Here is a 20,475-nt window from a genome sequence, read left to right on the forward strand (position 1 = left end):
TCCCTTTACTTGTTCTTTTAAGACCACCTTCTGAAATGCACAAAATCTCTATTAATCTGTATGTTGTAATTACAGTACTTCTTTACCAAAAGAAAACCACTTTCTTTTCTTGAGGAAAAACAATATTTTTTTTTTAATCACCCATAATCCCACAATAAAGAAATGATCATTATTATCATTTTGAAATATTTCTTTTAATGTTTCTTGTTTCATGCATCCTTGTGCAAAATTGGTATAATGGTTACATGTCATTACATGAATATTTTCGGTTGTCTTAGTTTGGGTGTGCTGAAGCTAAAGTCTAGGACAAGAATTTGAATGCAATAGGTTATTTGGGAGGGGGTCCCAGGAAACACTGGTAATGGAGTGGGGAAGTGATACAAGAAAGGGGGAGAGGGCCACACAGGATGTGTTATCAGGTGTGTTCCAGGCTGGGTTACTGGAACACAATCCTGCTGGGAAACCGTAGAAGACGGTGTGGAGCAGAAGCCTCAGGGTTAACGTCCCTGAGTGAGGGAGTCCAGATATTCACACACCAGCTCCTGTTTGTCTGTTGACTGAAGGCTGCCGGGGGAGAGCAGAGGAAGACATTAAATTCCCCAGCACTCCTGGCTGCCTTGTGCTTTAGCAGATCTGACTCAGGTGGAAGACAAAGCCCTCAGGCAGAGTAGCAGGAGGTCAGGCTAGGGTGACATGGAAGGCACCAGGGCAGATACTGACAACATCGGCTCACCCATGTTACTCAGACAGTCTATTTTAGACTGGCTATTGAACAGTTCACAGTGTGGATGGGTGCCTCCTCAAGGGTTATAGTCCTGCAGTTACTTCCTTTTCTGTTTTCTGTTCCTCCTCACAGCAAAATTTCTCACAGGAGTTGTGTACAACCACTTTTCCACACGTTCAGACACAGTTCTCTGCTCAACACATCTTTAAAAGGCTTCAATCTGTTTCTCTTTAAAATAATGCTTTTCCTAAGTCACCAAAACCCCTGTCTGTCTTTGCCAAATCCAGTTGGTACTCTCTGTCTTCAACTTATCAGCCTCTCAGAGGCATGGGCTCCAGTTTCTCCTGCGCTTCAGTGACTGCACATTCTCTCCCTCCTCAGTCTCCTTGGGTGAGTCTCTACCTGTGAATGCTGAACGGTCTCAGGTCTCAGCCTTGGGCTTCTCTCTCCCTCTTTCTCTTTGTTTCTGTATATCTTATTCTTTAATGAAAATCCTTAAATAATGATAGAAAAGTGTGAATACTTTATATGTAATCCATTTGGGAAGTATTTGCATTTAAAAAATAAAATTGGGGAATATTTTTAGCATTCTTAAACTATTTCATATCAAAAGAAGAGAGGAAATTTACTAATCCTTTAGGAACACTTATAAAGCCCCGGGCTTCCCTCGTGGCTCAGCTGGTAAAGAATTTGCCTGCAATGTGGGAGACCTGGGTTCAATCCCTGGGTTGGGAAGATTTCCTGGAGAAGGGAAAGGCCACCCACTCCAGTATTCTGGCCTGGAGAATTCCATGGACTGTATAGTCCGTGGGGTTGCAGAGTCCGACATGACTGACCAACTTTCACTTTCACCTTCACTTTCATAAAGCCATTAGTAAACCAAAGCACCTTCTGATAACATTCACTTTTCCAGCTGTCATCCTTGGGTAATTTCAGTCTCACAGAAGACATCTGACACCAAGAGGTATCTAAGTTGCCAAAAATAGATCTGCAAACTCATAATTATTCCTAGCAGAGATCCTCAGGTCCTTATTTTAAAGCCTATTAAATCTTACTTCACAAGCTAGTTTAAAAGTAGTAAAAAGTAAAGTATTATTAGACAAGATAAGAAATAAAAATATAAAAAAATAGATGTGAAATTTTTTAAACTTAATTTGTTGTTAGTAAGTGTATATAAATAAATCTGTAAACCCCTATACCTATGTTTCGTTAGCCCCTAAGAGTATTGCACCAAATGGCATAATATGGTAATGATATCAAATAGTTAATAATGTTTATCATGATGTTCTGCAAATTCTGCGGAGGGACATCAGCAATACATTTTAGAGAAAGTGTCCATTAAAAGTCAATACTTTTGTTTTAATATTGACACACGATGGACTTCATTTCTGTTGTCCGCATATAATGAAAGTCTTCACGCAAAGGTGTGACTCTTAAGAATGGGAATTGCACACACAGTACAAGTTGTATGCTTGGTGAGGGTAGGAAATACATTTCATTCAGATACAATTTGCTACTTTTATACCCACAGCTTCCCTGAGAGTGCAATTGAAAGTAGACTGGATCAAAGGAAGCAAAGGAAGTCTCTTCTCAGAAAACAAACAAAGAAGTCTAAAGTTCTTAGAAAGAATACTTCAGCTTTTTAACCTCTGAATGTTATGAGTATCAAAATATAGATTAATGATAAGCAGAACAAATTAATTTTATAGTTGTATTTCTTACCTCAAATTCTATTTCTCTTAATTTCACTGAAGTTATATTTAATAAACAAAATTTAATGAAGCAAAATGGACTTGATTGGCAAGGGATGAGAAGGAGATTATAACTCTGGTGGTGTTTTATAAGACATCCTTGTAGCTCAAATGGTAAAGAATCTGCCTGCGAGGCAGGAGACCAGGGTTCACCCTGCGTTGGGAAGTTCCTCTGGAGAAGGGAATGGCAATCGACTCCAGTATTCCTGCCTGGAGAATTCCATGGACAGAAAAGCCTGGTGGGCTACAGTCTGTGGGGTCACAAAGAGTCGAACATGACTGAGTAACTAACACAGTGTTTTATAAGTTATTTTTAAAAATTTACAATATAAAAGGTAAAAGTTTCTTATTTTCTTGATTAAATTGAAGAAAGTTATCATATGATTTATAAGTCTAAGAAATACTATAAGGGATCAATGGGACATTTTATTAATATGAATCTCAATCTATAACTTTAAAAATCTCACTTCCTCTATTATAACACTTCACTTTAAAATATTGTTATTTATTTGTTTATTTTAATTTTGCTGTGCTGGGTCTTTGTTGCTATGCATGGGCTTTCTCTACTTGCGGTGGGCAGGGGCTGCTCTTCATTGTGGTGCATGGGATTCCCACTGTAGTGGCTTCTCTTTTGTGGAGCACAGGCCCTAGGGCACACATGCTTCTGGAGTTATGGTTGGTAAGCTCAGTAGTTGCAGAGCTCAGGCTCTAGAGTGCGGGTTACACAGCCTGTGGGATCTCCCAAGGGCAGGGATAGAACCCACGTCTCCTGAGTTGGCAGGCGGATTCTTAACCACTGGATGACCAGGGAAGTTTGAATGTATAATCATCAGTGTCTCACAAGCATTTCATAGATTTTTCTTTCTGGGGAAGGTGAGGTGGGACAGGCACAGAGATTTCCTTCTCTCCCCCGCCCCCAAACCCCATAGCCTCCCCACTATCAACATAGAGCAAAATATTTGCTGCATCTGATGAATCTATAGAGACACATCAGTCACCCCAAATCCATAGTTTACATCAGGGTTCACTCTTGGAGTCGTGCATTCCATGGGTTTAGACAAATGTATGATACCATTTCCACCATTGTGGTATAATACAGAGTATTTTCATTGCCTTAAAAATCCCCTGTGCTCCATCTACTCATCTCTCATCTCATCCCACCTCCACCCTCTGACAACACTGATCTTTTACTGTCTCCATAGTTTTGCCTTTTTGTCATATAGTTAGAATCATATAGCATGTAGCCTTTTCAGACTGACTACTTTCACTTATTAATGAGCATTTACGTTTCCTCCATGTTGTTTCATGTGTTAGTAGTGAGAGGGTAACAGGCAGGAAGGCCAGGGGTCTCCAAATGGAGGAAATAGCCTGCAAGTGTCAGACATTTTTATCTCTCTTAAGCGGCAGGAGGAAACAAACTAGCAATATTTTTTCCTTCTCTATACAAATTTAAAGGGAGGTTTCTCTTAAAATATTGTGTTGCCATAATGACACCCGGCTTCGCCTGAAGTTACCTATTCTTGAGTCTAGAGATAACCAATGCCTTTTTCTTATGGAAATGTTTGTCTTAAGCTATGCTAATGTACTATGCCTTTACCCCAAACTCTGTCTCCAAGTCGGTTCCGCCTCTCGGCCCAGAACCTACTTGACAAACCAGTATGGATATTGTTCCCCTAATCTATGTAAATGAAACTATTTGTATGGTGGTCTGCCCTTCTTCAAGATTCAAGTTAATCATTTTATGGCCCAGGATAAACCATTTGTTGCCAAGATTATCCCAAAATGCTTCTTATGGGTGAGGGGCCTGGTGCCATTCTGAATTTTAAGACATTCCTTTCTTTCATTAACAGACTGCTAGTGACTATATAACATCCAGCTAAAGACTAGCAGGGGGGGTACTCTTTCTGCCCCCTTCTGATGCCTATGTCAGAAGCTTTCTCTATCTCCTTTATACTTTAATAAAACTTTATTACACAAAAGCTCTGAGCAATCAAGCCTTGTCTCTGGCTCCGGAGTGAATTCTTCTCCTCCGGGGGCCAAGAATCCTGGTGTATTCGCGTGATTCAACAACAACCTTTCAGTAGCTCATTTGTTTTTAGTGCTGAGTAGTACTCCATTGCCTGGATGAACCAGTTTGTCCATTCACTTGTTGAAGGATATCATGATTGCTTCCAAATTTTGGTAGTTTGAATAAAGCTGCCCTAGATATTTCATAAGTTCAAAAAAAATGGTTTCTCTTCCTTAAAAATTAAATACATAATGAATCAGCTTACTTCAAATATGCATCCAGTCCAGACTGAAGAGGCACCTCCTTCCTTTCATTTCATGCTCTCTCCATATTTACATTAATTGTATTGTTGCTAATATTAGCATATTGATTCTTTCCATCATCTATTTTTTTAAACAGTGGAGGAAAATGTAATAAAACACCTAAATGGATCTACAAAGAAGGGCCATTATGATACAGAGATGATTATTTTATGGAAACTGAACAAGTTGACTGATAGAGATGGATGGCAATACTTGATACTCAGTTGCTGGGTGAAATTCTAAATTTGAAATAAGAAAAGTGGTTTGAGGTTAGCAGAGTAAAGGTTATGATTCAATAGGACATCTAGATGTGTGCTAGAAATAGCCTCCCTGGCTGTTTTGACTAATGAGTAGAAACTTAAGTCTCTCTGCTGTTGCAGAATGATAAATGACATAGGCATAAAGGTATCAAAACTTTTAGTCCAGAATTTGGTCTCAATTTAGACAGAGTGGCGTCTCTCATGGGATAGAAGCAAGCTATACTACATAATTTGATTCTGAACTTTGTGTGGCTACATGACATGGAGTTAAATGTATCCTTATAGATCAGCTCATTTGAAGAGGTAGCACCACAGTCTCTTGAACCAAGACTACCAGCTTTGAACCAAAGGCCAGTTGCTCTTTCCCAGTCACTTCTTTTCTAAAGCTATCACCTTACCGTGGATCTTTCACCTGGTAGATTGTTGTCAATAGTAAAATACTGTCATCACACAGAATCCAGAGAAACCCACTGCAGGGAGTAAAACAAACAACCCCCTCCCCCACCCTCCCCCCTAAAAAAAAAAAAAAAAAACTATCACTTTGATCTCGATTCCTCTGTGTGGTAAACTCTGGTCAATAGTAAAATACCATCACCAGGCAGAATCCAGAAAAACCTACTACAAAGTAAGAATCCAGAAAGAACCTACAGTTGAGTCCAAAAAAGGTATTAGCTGTCAGTGCAGTAAAGATAAGTCAATATACAGTGGGCTGATTCTGAGTTGACAGGTGATACACAACATATTTTGCCATGAAAGAGAAATGAAGGAATGGGAATGGCTGGCAGAGCCTAATAGCTTCTTTGCCAGAATACCTCACAACTTCTTTGTTGCTTTCATCAGTACACTCTTAGCATCCAGCTTTTTAAAGATCTTCTCCCATTTTGGTCTTTGTTCAAAGAAAAGTGAACCACATCTGTAATGTTAAATTTGTAGTAGCCATTTTAAAAGGAACAAGTAAAGATAATATCAGTAAGACATTTTTACACCAGTGTGTCCAAAATACTATATTAATGTATAATCAATATAAAAATCATTAATGAGACAAAAAATGTTTTTTGCTCTCTTTGAAATCTATTATGTATCTTATCTTACAGTTATGGCACATCTCAAATTTGGATCAGATGCATTTCAAGTCCTCAAAATTATCATGTAGATAGTGCTACTGTATAGAGTAATGCAGGGTTTATAGTATTATCTAGGACTTTTATGGGTTCATGCACACTAAGTCAATTCAGCTGTGTCCGACTTTTTGTGACACTATAGACTGTAGCTCGCCAGGCTCTTCTGTCAATGGGGATTCTTCAGGCAAGAATACCGGAGTGGGTTGCCATTTCCAGGGAGTGAATATATTTTTCAGTAATTAGAAGTGAGAAAGAGAAGGGAAAGAAGCCAATGAAAACTGTGTTAACAAGTTACTGCTTAGGCAACTGGGCTCTTTCCTGCTACTTAGAGTGCTGGGAGACAGAATTGTTCCAACTCACAGACAAGGGCACTGGGGCATTTATCTTCCAGCTCCCCATCCATCACTGGTTGAGGGTTGAATCCAGGGGTTTGGACTTGCTTGCCTATGGTCCCAATGTGTTCCCACAGCTGGAAAAAGGCCCTTCAGCATAGAGTTGAGAACTCCTTAGTCCTGGAGAAGAGTCAGAGGATATGAGCTGGAAAGTGACAGCTCCTGCTCCAGCAGGTCCCATAATCTAAGGAGGAAACCTAGTGGCCTCAGGAGCCCCAGAGATTTGATGTGACCTAGATTCTCCTTTCGGAGAAGGCAATGGCACCCGACTCCAGTACTCTTGCCTGAAAAATCCATGGACGGAGGAGCCTGGTAGGCTGTAGTCCATGGGGTCGCCAAGAGGCAGACAGGACTGAGCGACTTCACTTTCACTTTTCTCTTTCATACATTGGAGAAGGAAATGGCAACCCACTCCAGTATTCTTGCCTGGAGAATCCCAGGGACAGAGGAGCCTGGTGGGCTTCCGTCTATGGGGTCACACAGAGTTGGACATGACTGAAGCGATTTAGCAGCAGCAGACTCTCCTTTATATCACCATGCTGTTCACTTATATGTCCCTAACTCCTAGAACAGTTCGTGGCACACAGTAGGTGTTTAATAAATAGTTTTTGAGTATATGACTTCCCGTTGGGCTCCTGCTTTACTCTTTCTGTCCTCTTCATGTGAATGGGAGGCACGGCTACCAGCAGTAATGGATCATATCCTTTTAAGTCCCTAATCAGAAAGGAAAGAGGTTTTCTCTTTCTAGCGCCAGCCAAAATAAAATAAAACAAAACCAAAAAAAAAAGCAGCCCCACCATCTGTAAACCTGAAAACAGGTCAGAAAGGTTAGGTAAAAAGGAAAGTATCTAAATCTCTAGTCCCCTGGCTTCAGATTCAGTCTTCTCTGTACAAGTCAACACTGGTTTTCGGTGTCTCATAAATATCATGTTAGTTTATGTCCAGAAGAGGATGCTAAGAAGTTTCAAAAGATCTTAGTTAAAAAATAAATAAATAAATAAAAGACAGCAGAAGCTGAAGGGATTGAATGTATTTGGCAATTTGGAGATGGCTAATTATTTAGGGTCCTGAAATAGTTGTGGGGACCGGACAGAACAGTCTGGGCAGTCTGACAAGGAAGTCACTAGACGTTCAACTTTAGCAACAAATTCCTTCATTTTTGAAGTGGATCTAGTAGCTGAGTGTTTATAGCACTGGAAAATGTAGGGAATGTAAAAGAGAACTGTAAATCAGGAGAAGTCTGGTACCATACATTGTGGATTACATTATCTGAGAGAGAGCTAACACCAGAAAGGTAGGCTATTGAAAAATAACAATTTTCAGCTCTAATCACTTTTATTTGTTGCAACAAAAAAATTCAAACATGCATGAAAAGCAAGAAAATAGTATAATAAATTCTCATCATGCCCATCAATTGAAAATTATCAACACCTTGCATTCTTGTATGTTTGACTCATTAAAAAATGTTTGAATATATTAAGGGTTTCTTTAAAACAAATTTCTCCTCTGGCATTAAGGTATAATTGACAAATATTATACACACCTAGATGTTCAATCTGATGACTTGATTTACATATACATTGTGAAATATTCATCACAACTGAAAGTCACTTCCTAGGTAGGTTGATAAGTCCAGGATCCTCGAGGAGGATCTGGAGCCCTCAAGAAGAAAAAAGGGGTGTGGGGCTCTCAAGGAGAAAAAGACGAACTTTTTTTTTTTCCTACATTGCTTTATGGTAGTCAATATAACAATGTAGCTAGCTCCAGGATGTGTTTTTCCTTCTTGAGAATGTTCTTACTAATCCTGTCATCTTCAAATGTATGTTGTGGGAGTGGGTCTTGTAAAATATATAAGACCTTGATAAGACTACCTAGTGGGCGTACTCTCCATCCCCCACCCTCCGGCCCCCTTCTGGGGTCTATGTCAGAAGATTTCTCTGTCCCTTTTCATAGTTTAATAAAACTCTGCTACACAAAAACTCTTGAGTGATCAATCCTGGTTCCTGGTCCTGAAGCTAAATCTTCTACTTTGGAGATCACAAATTCAACACCATTCACCATAAGCTATCACAACCAAACCAATCAACATGCCCATCACTTCGGCTTTTGCCATTTTCCTTTTTTTTTTTCTTTTTTATGTTGAGAACTACTACTCTTTAAGCAAATTAGACAGCAATATTGTCACATTGCTGTACACCAGTTTTCTAGAACTTATCTTTTCATCTTTCATAACTGAAGCTAAAAGCTATCATTAATAACACCAATTTTAGCCAAGGTATATGGGAAATCATCAAAGAATAATATGGTGATCTTTTTGTAGGTACATAAATATTTATCTTTTTTCATTTAGAGTAGAAGGGAAGAGAAACTGTTGAGCTTGTAATTAAACACTTATGAGTTGGAGCCCAAGATTTTATTCATTCAGTCCTGCAGTCATTCATTCATTCACACAGCATATTCTAGGCACTTTTCACACACACTCTCCATCTATCAGTGAGACAACCATGTTGAACCCCAAACTTGGGTCCAAGACCTTGGACAAGTGCTGCCCTTGAGCCTCATCTTTCTCATCTGTAGAATAGGGAAAATGTCTTCTTGAACAGAGCATTTTTAGAGTTCAAAGTGAGGTGAGGTCCCAGAAATTTACATATGTATTTTGTGACATATGTCACTGTTACTTACCTAGGTTCTGAACACATGATGAAAGAAATTAGGAGGCAGTTTCTCTCCCACCAGAGTCCCCTTTACCAATCTAAGAGGGCAGCAAAAAAGCTCACGGAGGTTCCCTCACAATGCAACATGTGAGATACCACAAGACATCTCATGTGGGCTGTTCATGTCTTCTGTCAGCTTTCTCCAGGCCTTCCCTGAAGCCCATGGGGAGCTTCGGAGCAGCAGAGGAGGGCAGAGCCTGAACCTCCCCTCTTTGCCTTCTGGGGGAGCGCCTGGGCTCAGAACAGGAGTTCAGCGGAGTTTGCAGCTAGGTGGGATCCTTGGAGCTGGTTTGTTCGCGCTGTGCTATCTGGTCTGCCTGCTGCTAAGTCACTTCGGTCGTGTGTGACTCTGTGCGACCCCATGGACTGCAGCCCACCAGGCTCCTCCATCCATGGGAGTTTCCAGGCAAGAGCACTAGAGTGGGGTGCCCCTCCTCCATCAAAGGGCCATTGGCCTTGCCTCCTACTTGCATGAGGCTCCTGGTAGCTTTGGCCTGACGGCCTCTTAGTCCTGCAGCCCCACACACGGCCCTACTTATCCCAGAGCCTTGACAGCAGGGCAGAGCCGGTGACCTGGAGGCGACCTGGGAGGTTTCCCAGTTGGGGGAGGCGGAGACCAGGCATGCTGTGGGTGCTCCACCCCCAGAAGCCTGTGGTTCTCAGGGCCCGCCCAGCAGACCCAGAAGGCAGACTGATCTCCAGCATCCCCGCGGTCACCTCCAGGAGCAGCGGGAGCCTCACCGCGGCCAGAGCAGGGCCGCGCCTCTCCACACCTGCCTCGGCTGGCACGATGCTGCCGCTGTACCTGAACATGAAGTCCAACCCTCTGCAGAAAGCGAACCTCTGCACGCGCCTGTTCTGGTGAGCGCCCCGCCGGCCGCGATACGCGGTAGTCACGGCGCCCTCCGCTGCCCGCACCTTTTAGAAACGAGTGTGGACCTTCCCAACACTGGCCTGTTCTCCTCTGCACCCTGGGAAGGCGGGGGCACGACTGGGCAAAGAAGTGGGGAGGAGGGGTGGGCAGGGGACCCGGTGACCTGGTGGCAGAGCTACAGGGTCTCCTTGCCTTGCTGCCAGCAGCCCCTCCAGAGCCAGAGAGCAGGATGTGCGAAGGCTGCCCAAGGCAGGGCGGGTGGGGAGGTGGTGGGAATCACAGTCCAATGGGAAAATGCACTGAACACCCCGCCTCTACTCTTACTGGCTTCCCCTGATCTGCTCAGGAATTCTCAGTTCTGAACTGAAGCCTCAGACCCCCACCCCCTATCCCTGTCCCCAGCCCCAAGCAAGCAGCTTATGAACAGCTTCCTTTATCTAATTAGTGCCCTGGACCATTGTTGTTCAGTTGTTCAGTCATGTCCGACTTTTTGCAACCCGGTGGATGGCAGCACTGCTGTTCTCTGTCCCTCAGCATCTCCGGAGTTTGCCCAAGTTCATGTCCATTGCATTCGTGATGTCATCCTTATAACTCATCCTCTGACACCCTCTTCTCTTGCCCTTAATCTTTCCCAGCATCAGGCCCTTTTCCAGTGAGTCATCTGTTTGCATCAGATGACCAAAATACTGGAATTTCAGCATCAGCATCAGTCCTTCCAAAGAATATTCAGTGTTGATTTCCTTTAAGATTGACTGGTTTGATCCCCTTACAGTCCAAGGGACTCTCAGAAGTCTTATCCAGCACCATTGTTTGAAGGCATCCTTTTTTCAGTGCTCCACCTTCTTTGCCATCTTTCAGTAATGTCCCCACCTTTTCCCACATGCCCTGTGTGACTGTGTGTTCCAGCTCCACTGGGTTCCCTCTGCCCCCATGTCTATGACCATGTATTTCTTTCCCTCTCCCTTTCTCCCTGTGTGGCTCTCACTGTATGACCTGGTTCCTAGTTGTGGCAAATTTCATGTGGGTAAAAAAATGAAAGGTTTTTTATTTAATGATTGGGAACACTATTCTTGAACACGTTTTGCTTTTGCCTGGGACACACAGTCAGGACTGGAGGATTTATTTGACCAGCCCCTTTCCTTATTGTGGATATCTCCACTTCCACCTTTGAGGATCACTCTGGGGATAGGGTCCCTGAAGCCTGTGAGGTCTTTCCCAATCTCTAGACTTCAGAGAAGCAGTGCATGGTCTCGATGCAGGTGGTTCCGCCCAGGAATCATTTGGTTCTGAAACCACTGAAGGGTCCCTGAGCCCAGAGGAAACACACAGGTGAAAAACAGCTCAGAGAGTTGCAGCTCTTAACTGAAGTGTTCCATGTGGTAGCTGGGGCACTAACTATGTGGTCCTGAACCTTTGGGCTTTAATCACACTTGGATGATTACTAGTTGTTTTATTTCTGGACCCTAACCCATTTATATTTCCCAAACTTCTAGTATTTCTTTCTTTTATGGGACACCCCGGGGGATCCCCAGGGATTGGGAGCTCCTATGCTTGTTTTGATGGTGGTGTATTTAGTGTGTGTAGCTTCATCTCTTGGAGAAGGCAATGGCACCCTACTCCAGTACTCTTGCCTGGAAAATGCCGTGGATGGAGGGACCTGGTAGGCTGCAGTCCATGGGGTCACTAAGAGTCAGACACGACTGAGCAACTTCACTTTGACTTTTCACTTTCATGCATTGGAGAAGAAAATGGCAACCCACTCCAGTATTCTTGCCTAGAGAATCCCAAGGATAGGGGAGCCTGGTGGGCTGCCGTCTATGGGGTCACACAGAGTCGACACAACTGAAGTGACTTAGCAGCAACTTAGCAGCAGCAGCTTCATCTCTTGGCCATTTGGTGGCTCTTAAGGAAAGAGGGGCCTAGAAGAAGGAATATGGGTATGGTTACTGTAAATAATAATAAAGTAGAAAAAATTCTCCTTAACTTCACGCAGGGCAAGGAACTTTCCAAACGCCTTCTGTTTGTGAATTTTCAAAGTGTATGTGCCTGGAAATGGGAAGGTGAGGACTTTTCATTGATTTGGGTAGGCATCCATTTCCAATTTTCCTGCTGGAGGGAAAGGTACTATTACCTCTTATTTTATACTTGAAGGCACTGAAGCAGAGATGTTGAGTAAGTTGCTTACCATCACACAGCCAGTAAGTAATGGAGCAGGACCCCAAGTCAAGCAGTCTGGCTCTGAAGACGGTGTTCCTTGTATATGTAACTGATGTCACCAAATTGGTCTCCCACCGTGTGCTGGGCTCTGAGCCCAGGCTAAGACCCCTTTTCTTGGCTGAAGAGGTTGCTTTTCCACTCAGATTCCCACAGCCAATAACTAAATTGATGGTGAGACTGGAACAGCACAAGTTTTATTCAATGACCAAAGAATGGAGAAGCGAGAGCTTAGTTCACAAATCAACTTCTCAACCCAATTTAGGTCAAGGTAAAAGCAAGGAAATTGAATCAAGAGAGAGAGGAATATTCATGACTTATCTGAGAACAAGGTTGTGGTTTGGACCTGAAACTGAGGAAGCACTCATTTTTAGTCCTTGTGTGTGTTGTTGTCATGACTGTTGTCAACTGTCATGGCATGGGTGAGTATGCCATTTAGCATACTAATATATTACAGAGAATGCATAAATGAGGCTCAGGGTCTAGGGGAGGTTAGGTTTTTCCCCATTTGGGCCTGAAAGTGAAAGTTAGTTGCACAGTCATGGCCAATTCTTTGCGATCCCGTAGAATATAGCCCACCAGGTCCTCTGTCCATGGAAATCCCCAGGCAAGAGTACTGGAGTGGGTTGCCATTTCCTTCTCCAATTTTGGGCCTAGCTAGTTCTGCTGCTGCTGCTGCTGCTACTAAGTCACTTCAGTCATGTCCAACTTTGTCCAACCCCATAGATGGCAGCCCACCAGGCTCCCCGCTCCCTGGGATTCTCCAGGCAAGAACACTGGAGTGGGTTGCCATGTCCTTCTCCAATGTATGCATGCAGGCTAAGTCGCTTCAGTCGTGTCTGACTCTGTGCGACCCCGTGAACAGCAGCCCACCAGGTTCCTGTGTCTGCGGGATTCTCTAGGCAAGATTACTGGAGTGGATTGCCATTTCCTTCCCCAATAGCTAGTTTTAACCAGTTTTTATTTTTCTCTGTAAGTTCCTCCTTTGAGCCTGAGACTCAGACAGAAACAGGAAGTGAAAGTAAAAGAGTTAGTCACTCAGTCATGTCCAGCTCTTCGTGTCCCCATGGACTGTAGCCTGCCAGGCTCTTCTCTCCATGGGATTCTCCAAGCAAGAATACTGGAGTGGATAGCTAAACTAAATATGATTGTCACCTGGCTGAAGTCCCAATTCTCACACCCAGATAAAGACCAGGTAAAACTAATGAGGCAGTTGGGGATACACAAACCAAAAAGCAGGAGGAGAATAATTGTAAGGGGTCCTAAGAATGGCAGAAGCCCAGGAAGCTGAGATTACCTTTTTGATACTGTCCCAAATTTGTTCAGTCAGGGCCCTTCTTGTTCTGAGTATTGGATCAAGCGACTTTCTCTTTGTATTTTTATTGGAGTATAGTTGATTAACAAGGTTGTGTTAGTTTCTGCTCAACAGCAAAGTGAATCTCTTATACATATACATATACACACTCTTTTTTAGATTCTTTTCCTATGTAGGCCATTACAGAGTATAGAATAGAGTTCTCTGTGCTATATAGTAGGTCCTTCTTAGTTGTCTGTTTTATATATTACAGTGTGTGTATGTCAATCCTAGTGTCCCAATTTGTCCCTCCTCTCACCCCCTGGTAACCATAGCTTTTTTTTTTTTTTCCTACATCTGTGACTCTAAGTCTATTTTTTAAAGAGTCCATTTATACCCTTTACTTACATTCCATATATAAGCGATATCATATGATATTCACCCTTCTCTGTCTGCAAGCAGCCTTCTCTAACAGTCAGGTTACACTGTCTTCTACTTGACCACTCATGTTAACATAGAAACAACAGGAACTAGTTGCAAGGGCACGAACTCCTCCTTGATCAGCCAGAAGGTAATCAGGAGGTATGCAGTGGTCATTGTCATGTGGACTAGAGGCCCAGTGAAAATTTCATCTTTCTAAAGTTAGAGCTGGGTTCTTTAGTTGCCCAGGCTAATGTTCGGGTGCCCTTTTTTTTTTTTTTTTTTAGTAGCTTTGGCTTTATAAATTGTTCCTCGTGCTAGGCTCACCAAGGATACTACAAGGGTGACAACTCCTTCCATTACCAGTCCAGTCCAGCTCCCTCCTGACTAGATGAATGGCTCCATTTAGATGGGAAGTGGGGTGAGTGTAATTAAAATCTGCATTATGACCTGATCAGGGTGTGTACCTCCTATAGCCAATATCCACTAGTAGAGTTTTCTTGGAGACAGTTGATGGCCCAATGTGGGTGGTCCTTGCCCCAGGGGCCTTGAGGACCCTCAGGGGTGCACTGTGTTTGGGTTTTCTTGAGTCATGTTTAGATTAATGGTGGTTCCCTTCCATCCAAAATACTGCCTCCACAGACCAGAACCCCACAGGCTTGGTATGATCCTGTTCCCAGAGCCCTTGGGCATAGTCAGTGTCTGGAGGTGGAGGGCTCATCGGATATATTGATTGGGTCCCAAGAAAATAGGAATTTGACTAACACATACGCCTTTGCTGGGGTGGGGTGGCAATAGGGGTAATCTTGTTGTCCCTGGGCAGAAGCCTGGGCATGAGGGGATTACACGGTAGTTTGGTGATGTTCTCAGCTGTAAGTGGAGTTTCCTGAAAGTATAGGGGGCTATATTTATTTCCTGATTGAGGCTGAAGGTGGCAGATCCCACAGTCAGTAAAATTTCAGCCCTTATGAATGTCTTGTGTTACATTTGAAAAGAAACTAATCATCCAGGAAGTGATAATGAAACATGAAACCTGAGTTCTGTTCATGAAACCTAAGAATGAATTCCGGGAAACTGGCAAACACAGAGGCAAAGTTTACTTTAGAAGATAGAGATACAAAGTCCTCAGCATAGACTCTGAGAGGGGGTGAAGGGCCCCCAAAAGGCAAGGATTATAGCAGTTTTATATCTTTTCTAGTATTGATCTGTATATTTTGGGTTGATTCATAACTTTAATATATGTCATTTTGGACCAATTAATGTAAAAGTCACAATGTCCAGTCTGTCGATTTTATGGCTTTCTTGGATCCCCCAGTTTCTCAGTTTCTCTAGACATTGCAACGCCAGCCCTCGACCCTTTCTCAAGACCTCAGACCATTATTTAGGGACCAAATGTATGTTTTAAGTGCTAATGGTCTTCTTGGAGGTTTCTCTTGATAAACCGGACAGTAGTTAATAATTGTCTTGTCCTGGGTCTGAATGTTTTATGACCTTCCAGACGAGGAAGGGATTCCTCTGAATGCCTGGAAATTGGAGCACAGAGTGAGATGCTTGCTTGAGAAGAGAAAAATTGAAATTAAAAAAGGAATTAAATATTGAAATTAGAAAAAGTCTTACACTGTCTAGCAATTTCTGCTTCAATTATAGGAAGGACTATAGAAAAATCAATGTATTCATTTTAGTTGGAAAGATGTTACTTATGTTTAGGACATCTTCAGACTGTCAGGGTCAGAAAGAGGCTCATGTGAGGGGAGTCTGACAGGGCTGTAAGCAGGTCAGGGTCCAGAGCCTGTTGGACTCAGAGTGATGTATTGTAATGTGATTTCCTGTAAAATTTCCTTTGTGTTATTAGCTGAACTAAGGCTGTCATGAGACTGCAAGGTTGCATCTTATGTGAATATGACTGAGGCATTCTTGAGTTTGGTGGGCTTCGCTGGTGGCTCAGTGGTTAAAGAATCCATCTGCCAGTGTAGGAGACATGGGTTCAATCCCTGAGCCAAGAAAATCCCCTGGAGAAGGAAATGGCAACCCACTCCAGTATCCTTGACTGGGAAATCCCAGGGATAGAGGAGCCTGGAGGGCCGCTGTCCATGGGGTCACAAAACCAGTCAGGCAGGACTTAGCCACTTAAAAACAACAGCAAAATCCTTGAGTCTGATACAGGTCAGAAAATGTAAGTGCTTGGTAATACAGGAACTATCTACAGCCTTATCCACAATGGCCTTTTGGCTCTATTGTGTGCTCCTGAACCAAAGTAACATTATTTTGATTTCTAAATGTATTTTTCTTAATAAATAAAGGAGATGTACAATGTATGTTCCCTAGTGGCTCAGAGAGTAGAGCATCTGCCTGCAATGTGGGAGACTTGAGTTCAATCCCTGGGTCGGGAAGATCCCCTGGAGAAGGAAATGGCAACCCACTCCAGTATCCTTGCCTGCAGAATTCCATGAAGAGCCTGGTGGGCTACAGTCCACTGGGTGGCAAAGAGTCGGACATGACTGAGAAACTTCACTTCACTTACAATGTATGTTCAGTTCAGTTCAGTCGCTCAGTCATGTCAGACTCTTTGCGACCCCATGAATCGCAGCACGCCAGGCCTCCCTGTCCATCACCAACTCCCGGAGTTCACCCAGACTCAAGTCCATCGAGTCAGTGATGCCATCCAGCCATCTCATCCTCTGCTGTCCCCTTCTCCTCCTGCCCCCAATCCCTCCCAGCATCAGAGTCTTTTCCAATGAGTCAACTCTTCACATGAGGTGGCCAAAGTACTGGAGTTTCAGCTTTAGCATCATTCCTTCCAAAGAAATCCCAGGGCTGATCTCCAGAATTGACTAGTTGGATCTCCTTGCAGTCCAAGGGACTCTTAAGAGTCTTCTCCAACAACACAGTTCAAAAGCATCAATTCTTCGATGCTCAGCCTTCTTCACAGTCCAACTCTCACGTCCATACATGACCACAGGAAAAACCATAGCTTTGACTAGACGGAGCTTTGTTGGCAAAGTATTGTCTCTGCTTTTGAATATGCTATCTAGGTTGGTCATAACTTTCCTTCCAAGGAGTAAGCGTCTTTTAATTTCATGGCTGCAGTCACCATCTGCAGTGATTTTGGAGCCCAAAATAATAAAGTCTGACACTGTTTCCCCATCTATTTCCCATGAAGTGATGGGACCAGATGCCCTGATCTTCATTTTCTGAATGTTGAGCTTTAAGCCAACTTTTTCACTCTCCACTTTCACTTTCATCATGAGGTTTTTTAGTTCCTCTTCACTTTCTGCCATAGGGGTGGTGTCATCCGCATATCTGAGGTTATTAATATTTCTCCCGTAATCTTGATTCCAGATTGTGTTTTTCCAGCCCAGCATTTCTCATGATGTACTCTGCATAGAAGTTAAATAAGCAGGGTGACAATATACAGCCTTGATGAACTCCTTTTCCTATTTGGAACCAGTCTGTTGTTCCATGTCCAGTTCTAACTGTTGCTTCCTGACCTGCATACAGATTTCTTAAGAGACAGGTCAGGTGGTCTGGTATTCCCATCTCCTTCAGAATTTTCCACAGTTGATGGTGATCCACACAGTCAAAGGCGTTGGCATAGTCAATAAAGCAGAAATAGATGTTTTTCTGGAACTCTCCTGCTTTTTCGATGATCCAGTGGATGTTGGCAATTTGGTCTTTGGTTCCTCTGCCTTTTCTAAAACCAGCTTGAACATCAGGAAGTTCACAGTTCACATACTGCTGAAGCCTGGCTTGGAGAATTTTAAGCATTACTTTACCGGCATGTGAGATGAGTGCAATTGTGTGGTAGTTTGAGCGTTCTTTGGCATTGCCTTTCTTTGGGATTGGAATGAAAACTGACTTTTTCCAGTCCTGTGGCCACTGCTGAGCTTTCCAAATTTGCTGGCATATTGAGTGCAGCACTTTCACAGCATCATCTTTCAGGATTTGAAATAGCTCAACTGGAATTCCACCACCTCCACTAGCTTTGTTCGTAGTGATGCTTTCTAAGGCCCACTAGACTTCACATTCCAGGATGTCTGGCTCTAGGTGAGTGACCACACCATCGTGATTATCTGCATCGTGAAGATGTTTTTTGTATAGTTCTTCTGTGTATTCTTGCCATCTCTTCTAAATATCTTCTGCTTCTGTTAGGTCCATAACATTTTGTCATTTATCGAGCCCATCTTTGCATAAAATGTTCCCTTGGTATCTCTAATTTTCTTGAAGAGATCTCTAGTCTTTCCCATTCTGTTGTTTTCCTCAATTTCTTTGCTTTGATCACTGAGGAAGGCTTTCTTATCTCCTCTTGCTATTCTTTGGAACTCTGCATTTAGATGCTTATATCTTTCATTTTCTCCTTTGCTTTTGGCTTCTCTTCTTTTCACAGCTGTTTGTAAGGCCTCCCCAGACAGCCATTTTGCTTTTTTGCATTTCTTTTCCATGGGGATGGTCTTGATCCCTGTCTCCTGTACAATGTCTTAAACCTCTGTCCATAGCTCATCAGTCACTCTATCTATCAGATCTAGGCCCTTAAATCTGTTTCTCACTTCCACTGTATAATCATAAGGGATTTGGTTTAGGTCATATCTTAATGGTCTAGTGGTTTTCCCTACTGTCTTCAATTTCAGTCTGAATTTGGCAATAAGGAGTTCATGATCTGAGCACAGTCAGCTCCTGGTCTTGTTTTTGTTGACTGCATAGAGCTTCTCCATCTTTGGCTGCAAAGAATATAATCAATCTGATTTCAGTGTTGACCACCTGGTGATGTCCATGTGTAGAGTCTTCTCTTGTGTTGTTGGAAGAGGGTGTCTGCTATGACCAGTGAATTTTCTTGGTGAAACTCTAATAGTCTTTGCTCTGCTTCATTCTGTATTCCAATGTATGTTCAGTAGACCATAAACAGGGTATTTTATTTATGTTTTATTCTGTGTAAACCAGAATAAAACTTATTGACACTCTAATATATGTGTTTGTAAGCATATGTCTAATTTTCTCACTATATCTTTGTATAGTTAAAATGTAGACTTTTTTTTAAACAATGTCCATGAATGCAGGATTCTAATTAACAATATATAATATGAATATATTTCACTCTCCTTTTTATGTTTAACAGGTGGCTAAACCCGTTGTTTAAAATTGGTCATAAACAGAAATTAGAAAAAGACAGGTACCCAGTGCTTCCGAAAGATCGCTCCCAGCACCTTGGAGAAGAGCTGGAAGGGTGAGTACATGCAGAAGGGAGTACGGTTAGAAGAGTGAGAATTTCTCCATGGGGCTAAAAGCTTGTGGGGAGGGGCCTTTGCTTCCTCCAGGGTCTTTTGAGCATCCTTCCCTGACACTGAGCCCTCACTCCTTCATGCTGACCCTGGGCTTAGCCCACTTTGGAGGCTGGGGGAGCCTGTGTTCCCTGTGTCTGTGGACATGGAGGGAGCCCACAGCCATGGCCCTGGAGACTTAGCTCTGTCCCCAAAGATAGGGTCCCAAGAGGACAGGGTCTGCCCTTCTGAGCTGCTCATGACCCGTGAGAGCAGCAAAGCTTAGCAGGAACTTGTTTGTAGAATCTGAGACTTTTCTCTGAAGACCTCAGTTCACTTCAGTTCAGTTGCTCAGTCATGTCCGACTCTTTGCGACCCCATGAATCGCAGCACGCCAGGCCTCCCTGTCCATCGCAAACTCCCGGAATTCTCTCAGACTCATCTCCACCGAGTCAGTGATGCCATCCAGCCATCTCATCCTCTGCTGTCCCCTTCTCCTCCTGCCCCCAATCCCTCCCAGCATCAGAGTCTTTTCCAATTAGTCAACTCTTCACATGAGGTGGCCAAAGTACTGGAGTTTCAGCTTTAGCATCATTCCCTCCAAAGACATCCCAGGGCTGATCTCCTTCAGAATGGACTAGTTGGATCTCCTTGCAGTCCAAGGGACTCTCAAGAGTCTTTTCCAACACCACAGTTCAAAAGCATCAATTCTTTGGCTCTCAGCCTTCTTCACAGTCCAACTCTCACATCCATACGTGACCACAGGAAAAAAACATAGCCTTGACTAGACGGACCTTTGTTAGCAAAGTAATGTCTCTGCTTTTGAATATGCTATCTAGGTTGGTCATAACTTTCCTTCCAAGGAGTAAGTGTCTTTTAATTTCATGGCTGCAGTCAACATGTGCAGTGATTTTGGAACCCCCAAAAATAAAGTCTGACACTGTTTCCACTATTTCCCCATCTATTTCCCATGAAGTGATGGGACCAGATGCCATGATCTTCGTTTTCGGAATGTTGAGCTTTAAGCCAACTTTTTCACTCTCCACTTTCTCTTTCATCAAGAGGCTTTTTAGTTCCTCTCCGCTTTCTGCCATAAGGGTGGTATCATCTGCATATCTGAGGTTATTGATATTTCTTCTGGCAGTCTTG

The 20,475-nt window shown here is 43.0% G+C and overlaps 1 pseudogene; it reads left to right on the plus strand.

Annotated features, from left to right (window-relative positions):
• The first annotated feature begins 9,993 nt into the window (after positions 1-9,993).
• Positions 9,994-20,475, plus strand: part of LOC100847383 (ATP-binding cassette sub-family C member 4-like) — a 131,126-nt pseudogene continuing 120,644 nt past the window's right edge.

This window comes from Bos taurus, unplaced genomic scaffold, assembly GCF_002263795.3.
Source record: "Bos taurus isolate L1 Dominette 01449 registration number 42190680 breed Hereford unplaced genomic scaffold, ARS-UCD2.0 Leftover_ScbfJmS_713, whole genome shotgun sequence".
Classification (NCBI taxonomy): domain Eukaryota; kingdom Metazoa; phylum Chordata; class Mammalia; order Artiodactyla; family Bovidae; genus Bos; species Bos taurus.